This window comes from Oncorhynchus keta, chromosome 34 (genome assembly GCF_023373465.1).
Source record: "Oncorhynchus keta strain PuntledgeMale-10-30-2019 chromosome 34, Oket_V2, whole genome shotgun sequence".
Taxonomy (NCBI): Eukaryota; Metazoa; Chordata; class Actinopteri; order Salmoniformes; family Salmonidae; genus Oncorhynchus; species Oncorhynchus keta.
Window position 1 is genome coordinate 22,631,473 of NC_068454.1, and position 9,121 is coordinate 22,640,593.

Here is a 9,121-nt window from a genome sequence, read left to right on the forward strand (position 1 = left end):
GGCACACACCCAGTTTAGGAGGGCCGTAACATGTTGAATGGGGTGGCCAAGGTGGGGCACACACCCAGTTTAGGAGGGCCATAACATGTTGAATGGGGTGGCCAAGGTGGGGCACACACCCAGTTTAGGAGGGCCATAACATGTTGAATGGGGTGGCCAAGGTGGGGCACACACCCAGTTTAGGAGGGCCATAACATGTTGAATGGGGTGGCCAAGGTGGGGCACACACGCAGTTTAGGAGGGCCATAACATGTTGAATGGGGTGGCCAAGGTGGGGCACACACCCAGTTTAGGAGGGCCATAACATGTTGAATGGGGTGGCCAAGGTGGGGCACACACCCAGTTTAGGAGGGCCATAACATGTTGAATGGAGTGGCCAAGGTGGGGCACACACCCAGTTTAGGAGGGCCATAACATGTTGAATGGGGTGGCCAAGGTGGGGCACACACCCAGTTTAGGAGGGCCATAACATGTTGAATGGGGTGGCCAAGGTGGGGCACACACCCAGTTTAGGAGGGCCATAACATGTTGAATGGGGTGGCCAAGGTGGGGCACACACCCAGTTTAGGAGGGCCATAACATGTTGAATGGGGTGGCCAAGGTGGGGCACACACCCAGTTTAGGAGGGCCATAACATGTTGAACCTTAATGCAAGGTGGATTTTTACAATATAATTATGATGATTCAATGAATGAAATGCTTCAGCTCAGGTTTGGTACATTTCCCTGTTCAAATAAATCATAAATCAATTCGAAAAGTATTGTAACAGTGTTTGCATTCAAGGTCAGGATTTTATATAAGGGTATTAGCATACAGCAGTAAATTCACTTGATAGTGACATGAAGAGTGTGAATTATACCATGACTTTCAGAGGGTCCATATTTTATTTGCGGGACCTCCTATGTGTGTACTTGCGCATATGGGCTTTAGAGTAAAGATGTAATTTAACTGTAAAAATGTATTAACTTTTAATGTGTCATGAACATAACCAGTCATGAAATCTAATAAATCCCTTCAAGTTAAGTAGGTTACCGAAATAAGTCCAGCATCCGAACAGTGCACTGTGTACATATCCGCGGGAGGAAAGGGTGCTGAGGGTGCTGCAACAACACCTGAAAAAATAAATGTTATTAAAAAATGAAATATGACTTTTCTCACAAAGGTAGTGCACTGGGCCTTTACTAGTCCTGTATTAGCGGACCAGTATAGCTGTCTGTAGCCCAGACATTTTGTTTATATATATACTCAAAGACGACCTATCAGATCTTAGAATTTCTGGGGGGGGCCACCAGGGGGTCCAAGCGTGTTTCGGGGGTGGGGGGGGGAGGGTCCTGGACACACCGCTGCCCACCTCCTCTCTCTCCATCTATCTCTCATAGAGTTTTGATGTTCCTGTCGACCTACAACCATATTCAACCCTCGCCAGCCAAAACATACTTTAGCAAGACCGGCAGTCTCTCCCTCCTCTCTCCCCCGGCATGGTTTCCACTCCATCAAGCCCATCAGCTAGGTGTGAATCACCCCAGGCACCCCCCTGGCAACTGGCATATCGCCCCACTGACTGAGTCACGGCATAATTATTTACAGAGATCAGCGGTGGAGACCCACAGGGGGTAACCATGGAGATGCCATTGCACCCTCACCTCCCATGTCAGTAGGGGAGAGGAGAGGGGGAGAGTGGAGGAGAGGAGTTGGGAGAGATGAGGAGAGGAGAGGGTAGAGGAGAGGGGGAGAGTGGAGGAGGAGAGGAGAGGGGAGAGATGAGGAGAGGAAAGGGTAGAGGAGAGGGGGAGAGTGGAGAGGAGTTGGGAGAGATGAGGAGAGGAGAGAGGTGAGATGAGGAGAGGAGAGGGTAGAGGAGAGTAGTGGGAGGGCCAAAGGAAATATCTTGTCCAACCTCTACAACCTCCCTACCCCGTCAGCCCTCCCTTGAGTGTGTGTGTGTGTGTGTGTGTGTGTGTGTGTGTGTGTGTGTGTGTGTGTGTGTGTGTGTGTGTGTGTGTGTGTGTGTGTGTGTGTGTGTGTGTGTGTGTGTGTGTGTGTGTGTGTGTGTGTGTGTGTGTGTGTGTGTGTGTGTGTGTGTGTGTGTGTGTGTGTGTGTCTAAGACGGGGGTTCTACTGGGCTGTTTGGAATTATTTTAAGGTCATACCAAGGATCATTTAGCTATTTGATTCTGAATTTTATGACCCCTTGGAGAAAAAAAAAATAATAAAAAATTAAAATATGAATTTCATTTGGCCTTACTGCTACTATCCCATAGAAATGCATTGAATAACAGATTTACTACATGGAACAACAGATAGTCCCCCCAAAATCTAAAGGAAGTTGTTCTGAAGTCTGTCCTATATCTGAGAGATACTGTAAAATGTTTACATGTATTTGACCCCTTTTTTTGGCACTAAACAATCTCCATACACAGTATGCTTCCATTCATTTTTTCAACTATGGGACCTTCAGACGAGTCTTGTTGGCGTCCTAGAGGAAAACTCCTTTCCACAGAGGGGTCATACTAGTGTTTAGCCCAAACTGTTTGGACGCTACAGACAGAAGTTGGCAGATCGTCTGTACCGACTTCAGATGAGTCCCAAGACGCTTGTGGGGGCCATAGAGAAAAACGGAGAACACCGTCGTGTTCATGAGACTCTCATCTTTCCACAGGGGGCCAAATCGTTTGGACACTACAAACGTTTTCGTAAGAAAACGTTTTTTCGGTATATCTCATGGTCAGACAAACACCGCTCTAGCTCTGCCACATTTCACCGCAGATGTGGAAGTGGGACATCGGGGAAGCGGTGGATCCAATACAAGAAAACAGAAAACAGATTTTTCTTGGGATGTTTTTATTATGCTAATTATATTTCCTCATAGCTATGGAAATCGACTCTACTGTGATAGGGAAAACAGGATTTTCAATGGAAATGAATTTTAGGTCTCCAAGAGAATAGAAGAAGAAAACGTGTGTGTGTTTCCAATCATGCAGCATTCAGGCGGCGTGCTGTCATCCTGTCGAGGGCCAGAGCAGCCCAGAGGAGCTTTCCTGATGATGTGATGTCAGAGAGGCTTTTCTCATGCAGCCTCTGAGAGAGAGAGAGAGAGAGAGAGAGAGAGAGAGAGAGAGAGAGAGAGAGAGAGAGAGAGAGAGAGAGAAAGAGGGGTGCAATCCCTGAACTCTACTCAGGCCAGACTTAGAACACGTTCACCTCCTCTAACCTCCCTTACCTCCCTCTCCCACCGCCCTTCCCCTTTCTGACCCGGCCTGTCTTCGTAACGAGACATATTTAATATAGACCAGATCTGGTCCCAGACCTGCTAATTAGGAAGCAACAGTGTTCGCAGTAATTTAATTCATTACTTCCTGATTAGCTCCAGATAACTTGTCACAACGTAATGATCATCCAATAAAAATCCTGTTTGTGTTTATCATTAAAAACACAGAGCTGATGATGACAGAGCAGGGTTAACCTCTGTGGCATCTCCTGGGTCCTGCCTATTTCCCCACCCTAAATCAACCCCTAGCACCAGCCAACTAGAAAGTTCATGTGTGTGTGTTGTTAATGATGAAGTAATTCATTCCAGCTGTGTGAAGTTTGGACCGTTAGAACAAACAGCCGCAGGGTGGGAAGGGCTGTCAACACTCATTAGTCTAACACCTGTACCTCTACTGTCAAACACACTCTGCACTATTCTCCCTATCACCCACCACAGTAGAGGTAGACTGAGCTGTCAATTAATGTAGACAATAGTAGTGGGTGATTGTCTGTACAGATTTACCTGGATGGGAACAGTCTTTTAACTCTGAGGGAGACTGACAGGTGTACACTACAGGATTTTGGCCACGATTTAGCTGTCCCAGACAAGTGTTTCAGATCGGAGACAAAATCCCCATGTTGTTGCCTACTTGGGGTGTGCGGCCGTCACCAACACACTAGATGTAAGCGGTCACCAACACACGCTAGATGTAAGCGGTCACCAACACACTAGATGTAAGCGGTCACCAACACACTAGATGTAAGCGGTCACCAACACACTAGATGTAAGCGGTCACCAACACACACTAGATGTAAGCGGTCACCAACACGCTAGATGTAAGCGGTCACCAGCACACGCTAGATTTAAGCGGTCACCAACACGCTAGATGTAAGCGGTCACCAACACACGCTAGATGTACGCGGTCACCAACGCACTAGATGTAAGCGGTCACCAACACACGCTAGATGTAAGCGGTCACCAACACACTAGATGTAAGCGGTCACCAACACACGCTAGATGTAAGCGGTCACCAACACACACTAGATGTAAGCGGTCACCAACACACGCTAGATGTAAGCGGTCACCAACGCACTAGATGTAAGCGGTCACCAACACACACTAGATGTAAGCGGTCACCAACACACTAGATGTAAGCGGTCACCAACACGCTAGATGTAAGCGGTCACCAACACACGCTAGATGTACGCGGTCACCAACGCACTAGATGTAAGCGGTCACCAACACACGCTAGATGTAAGCGGTCACCAACACACACTAGATGTAAGCGGTCACCAACACACTAGATGTAAGCGGTCACCAACACACTAGATGTAAGCGGTCACCAACACACTAGATGTAAGCGGTCACCAACACACTAGATGTAAGCGGTCACCAACACACTAGATGTAAGCGGTCACCAACACACTAGATGTAAGCGGTCACCAACACACTAGATGTAAACGGTCACCAACACACTAGATGTAAGCGGTCACCAACACACGCTAGATGTAAGCGGTCACCAACACACTAGATGTAAGCGGTCACCAACACACTAGATGTAAGCGGTCACCAACACACTAGATGTAAGCGGTCACCAACACACTAGATGTAAGCGGTCACCAACACACTAGATGTAAGCGGTCACCAACACACTAGATGTAAGCGGTCACCAACACACTAGATGTAAGCGGTCACCAACACACTAGATGTAAGCGGTCACCAACACACGCTAGATGTAAGCGGTCACCAACACACTAGATGTAAGCGGTCACCAACACACTAGATGTAAGCGGTCACCAACACACTAGATGTAAGCGGTCACCAACACACTAGATGTAAGCGGTCACCAACACACACTAGATGTAAGCGGTCACCAACACGCTAGATGTAAGCGGTCACCAACACACTAGATGTAAGCGGTCACCAACACACTAGATGTAAGCGGTCACCAACACACTAGATGTAAGCGGTCACCAACACACGCTAGATGTAAGCGGTCACCAACACACTAGATGTAAGCGGTCACCAACACACTAGATGTAAGCGGTCACCAACACACTAGATGTAAGCGGTCACCAACACACTAGATGTAAGCGGTCACCAACACACTAGATGTAAGCGGTCACCAACACACGCTAGATGTAAGCGGTCACCAACACACTAGATGTAAGCGGTCACCAACACACTAGATGTAAGCGGTCACCAACACACTAGATGTAAGCGGTCACCAACACACTAGATGTAAGCGGTCACCAACACACTAGATGTAAGCGGTCACCAACACACGCTAGATGTAAGCGGTCACCAACACACTAGATGTAAGCGGTCACCAACACACTAGATGTAAGCGGTCACCAAAACACGCTAGATGTAAGCGGTCACCAACACACTAGATGTAAGCGGTCACCAACACACTAGATGTAAGCGGTCACCAACACACTAGATGTAAGCGGTCACCAACACACTAGATGTAAGCGGTCACCAACACACTAGATGTAAGCGGTCACCAACACACGCTAGATTAAGCGGTCACCAACACACTAGATGTAAGCGGTCACCAACACACTAGATGTAAGCGGTCACCAACACACTAGATGTAAGCGGTCACCAACACACTAGATGTAAGCGGTCACCAACACACTAGATGTAAGCGGTCACCAAAACACGCTAGATGTAAGCGGTCACCAACACACTAGATGTAAGCGGTCACCAACACGCTAGATGTAAGCGGTCACCAACACACTAGATGTAAGCGGTCACCAACACACTAGATGTAAGCGGTCACCAACACACTAGATGTAAGCGGTCACCAACACACGCTAGATGTAAGCGGTCACCAACACACTAGATGTAAGCGGTCACCAACACACTAGATGTAAGCGGTCACCAACACACTAGATGTAAGCGGTCACCAACACACTAGATGTAAGCGGTCACCAACACACTAGATGTAAGCGGTCACCAACACACGCTAGATGTAAGCGGTCACCAACACACTAGATGTAAGCGGTCACCAACACACTAGATGTAAGCGGTCACCAACACACTAGATGTAAGCGGTCACCAACACACACTAGATGTAAGCGGTCACCAACACGCTAGATGTAAGCGGTCACCAGCACACGCTAGATTTAAGCGGTCACCAACACGCTAGATGTAAGCGGTCACCAACACACGCTAGATGTAAGCGGTCACCAACACACTAGATGTAAGCGGTCACCAACACACGCTAGATGTAAGCGGTCACCAACACACTAGATGTAAGCGGTCACCAACACACGCTAGATGTAAGCGGTCACCAACACACACTAGATGTAAGCGGTCACCAACACACGCTAGATGTAAGCGGTCACCAACGCACTAGATGTAAGCGGTCACCAACACACACTAGATGTAAGCGGTCACCAACACACTAGATGTAAGCGGTCACCAACACGCTAGATGTAAGCGGTCACCAACACACGCTAGATGTACGCGGTCACCAACACACTAGATGTAAGCGGTCACCAACACACGCTAGATGTAAGCGGTCACCAACACACACTAGATGTAAGCGGTCACCAACACACTAGATGTAAGCGGTCACCAACACACTAGATGTAAGCGGTCACCAACACACTAGATGTAAGCGGTCACCAACACACTAGATGTAAGCGGTCACCAACACACTAGATGTAAGCGGTCACCAACACACTAGATGTAAGCGGTCACCAACACACTAGATGTAAACGGTCACCAACACACTAGATGTAAGCGGTCACCAACACACGCTAGATGTAAGCGGTCACCAACACACTAGATGTAAGCGGTCACCAACACACTAGATGTAAGCGGTCACCAACACACTAGATGTAAGCGGTCACCAACACACTAGATGTAAGCGGTCACCAACACACTAGATGTAAGCGGTCACCAACACACTAGATGTAAGCGGTCACCAACACACTAGATGTAAGCGGTCACCAACACACTAGATGTAAGCGGTCACCAACACACTCTAGATGTAAGCGGTCACCAACACACTAGATGTAAGCGGTCACCAACACACTAGATGTAAGCGGTCACCAACACACTAGATGTAAGCGGTCACCAACACACTAGATGTAAGCGGTCACCAACACACACTAGATGTAAGCGGTCACCAACACGCTAGATGTAAGCGGTCACCAACACACTAGATGTAAGCGGTCACCAACACACTAGATGTAAGCGGTCACCAACACACTAGATGTAAGCGGTCACCAACACACGCTAGATGTAAGCGGTCACCAACACACTAGATGTAAGCGGTCACCAACACACTAGATGTAAGCGGTCACCAACACACTAGATGTAAGCGGTCACCAACACACTAGATGTAAGCGGTCACCAACACACTAGATGTAAGCGGTCACCAACACACGCTAGATGTAAGCGGTCACCAACACACTAGATGTAAGCGGTCACCAACACACTAGATGTAAGCGGTCACCAACACACTAGATGTAAGCGGTCACCAACACACTAGATGTAAGCGGTCACCAACACACTAGATGTAAGCGGTCACCAACACACGCTAGATGTAAGCGGTCACCAACACACTAGATGTAAGCGGTCACCAACACACTAGATGTAAGCGGTCACCAAAACACGCTAGATGTAAGCGGTCACCAACACACTAGATGTAAGCGGTCACCAACACACTAGATGTAAGCGGTCACCAACACACTAGATGTAAGCGGTCACCAACACACTAGATGTAAGCGGTCACCAACACACTAGATGTAAGCGGTCACCAACACACGCTAGATGTAAGCGGTCACCAACACACTAGATGTAAGCGGTCACCAACACACTAGATGTAAGCGGTCACCAACACACTAGATGTAAGCGGTCACCAACACACTAGATGTAAGCGGTCACCAACACACTAGATGTAAGCGGTCACCAACACACTAGATGTAAGCGGTCACCAACACACGCTAGATGTAAGCGGTCACCAACACACTAGATGTAAGCGGTCACCAACACGCTAGATGTAAGCGGTCACCAACACACTAGATGTAAGCGGTCACCAACACACTAGATGTAAGCGGTCACCAACACACTATATGTAAGCGGTCACCAACACACGCTATATGTAAGCGGTCACCAACACACTAGATGTAAGCGGTCACCAACACACTAGATGTAAGCGGTCACCAACACACTAGATGTAAGCGGTCACCAACACACTAGATGTAAGCGGTCACCAACACACTAGATGTAAGCGGTCACCAACACACGCTAGATGTAAGCGGTCACCAACACACTAGATGTAAGCGGTCACCAACACACTAGATGTAAGCGGTCACCAACACACTAGATGTAAGCGGTCACCAACACACTAGATGTAAGCGGTCACCAACACACTAGATGTAAGCGGTCACCAACACACGCTAGATGTAAGCGGTCACCAACACACTAGATGTAAGCGGTCACCAACACACTAGATGTAAGCGGTCACCAAAACACGCTAGATGTAAGCGGTCACCAACACACTAGATGTAAGCGGTCACCAACACACTAGATGTAAGCGGTCACCAACACACTAGATGTAAGCGGTCACCAACACACTAGATGTAAGCGGTCACCAACACACGCTAGATGTAAGCGGTCACCAACACACTAGATGTAAGCGGTCACCAACACACGCTAGATGTAAGCGGTCACCAACACACTAGATGTAAGCGGTCACCAACACACGCTAGATGTAAGCGGTCACCAACACACTAGATGTAAGCGGTCACCAACACACTAGATGTAAGCGGTCACCAACACACTAGATGTAAGCGGTCACCAACACACTAGATGTAAGCGGTCACCAACACACTAGATGTAAGCGGTCACCAA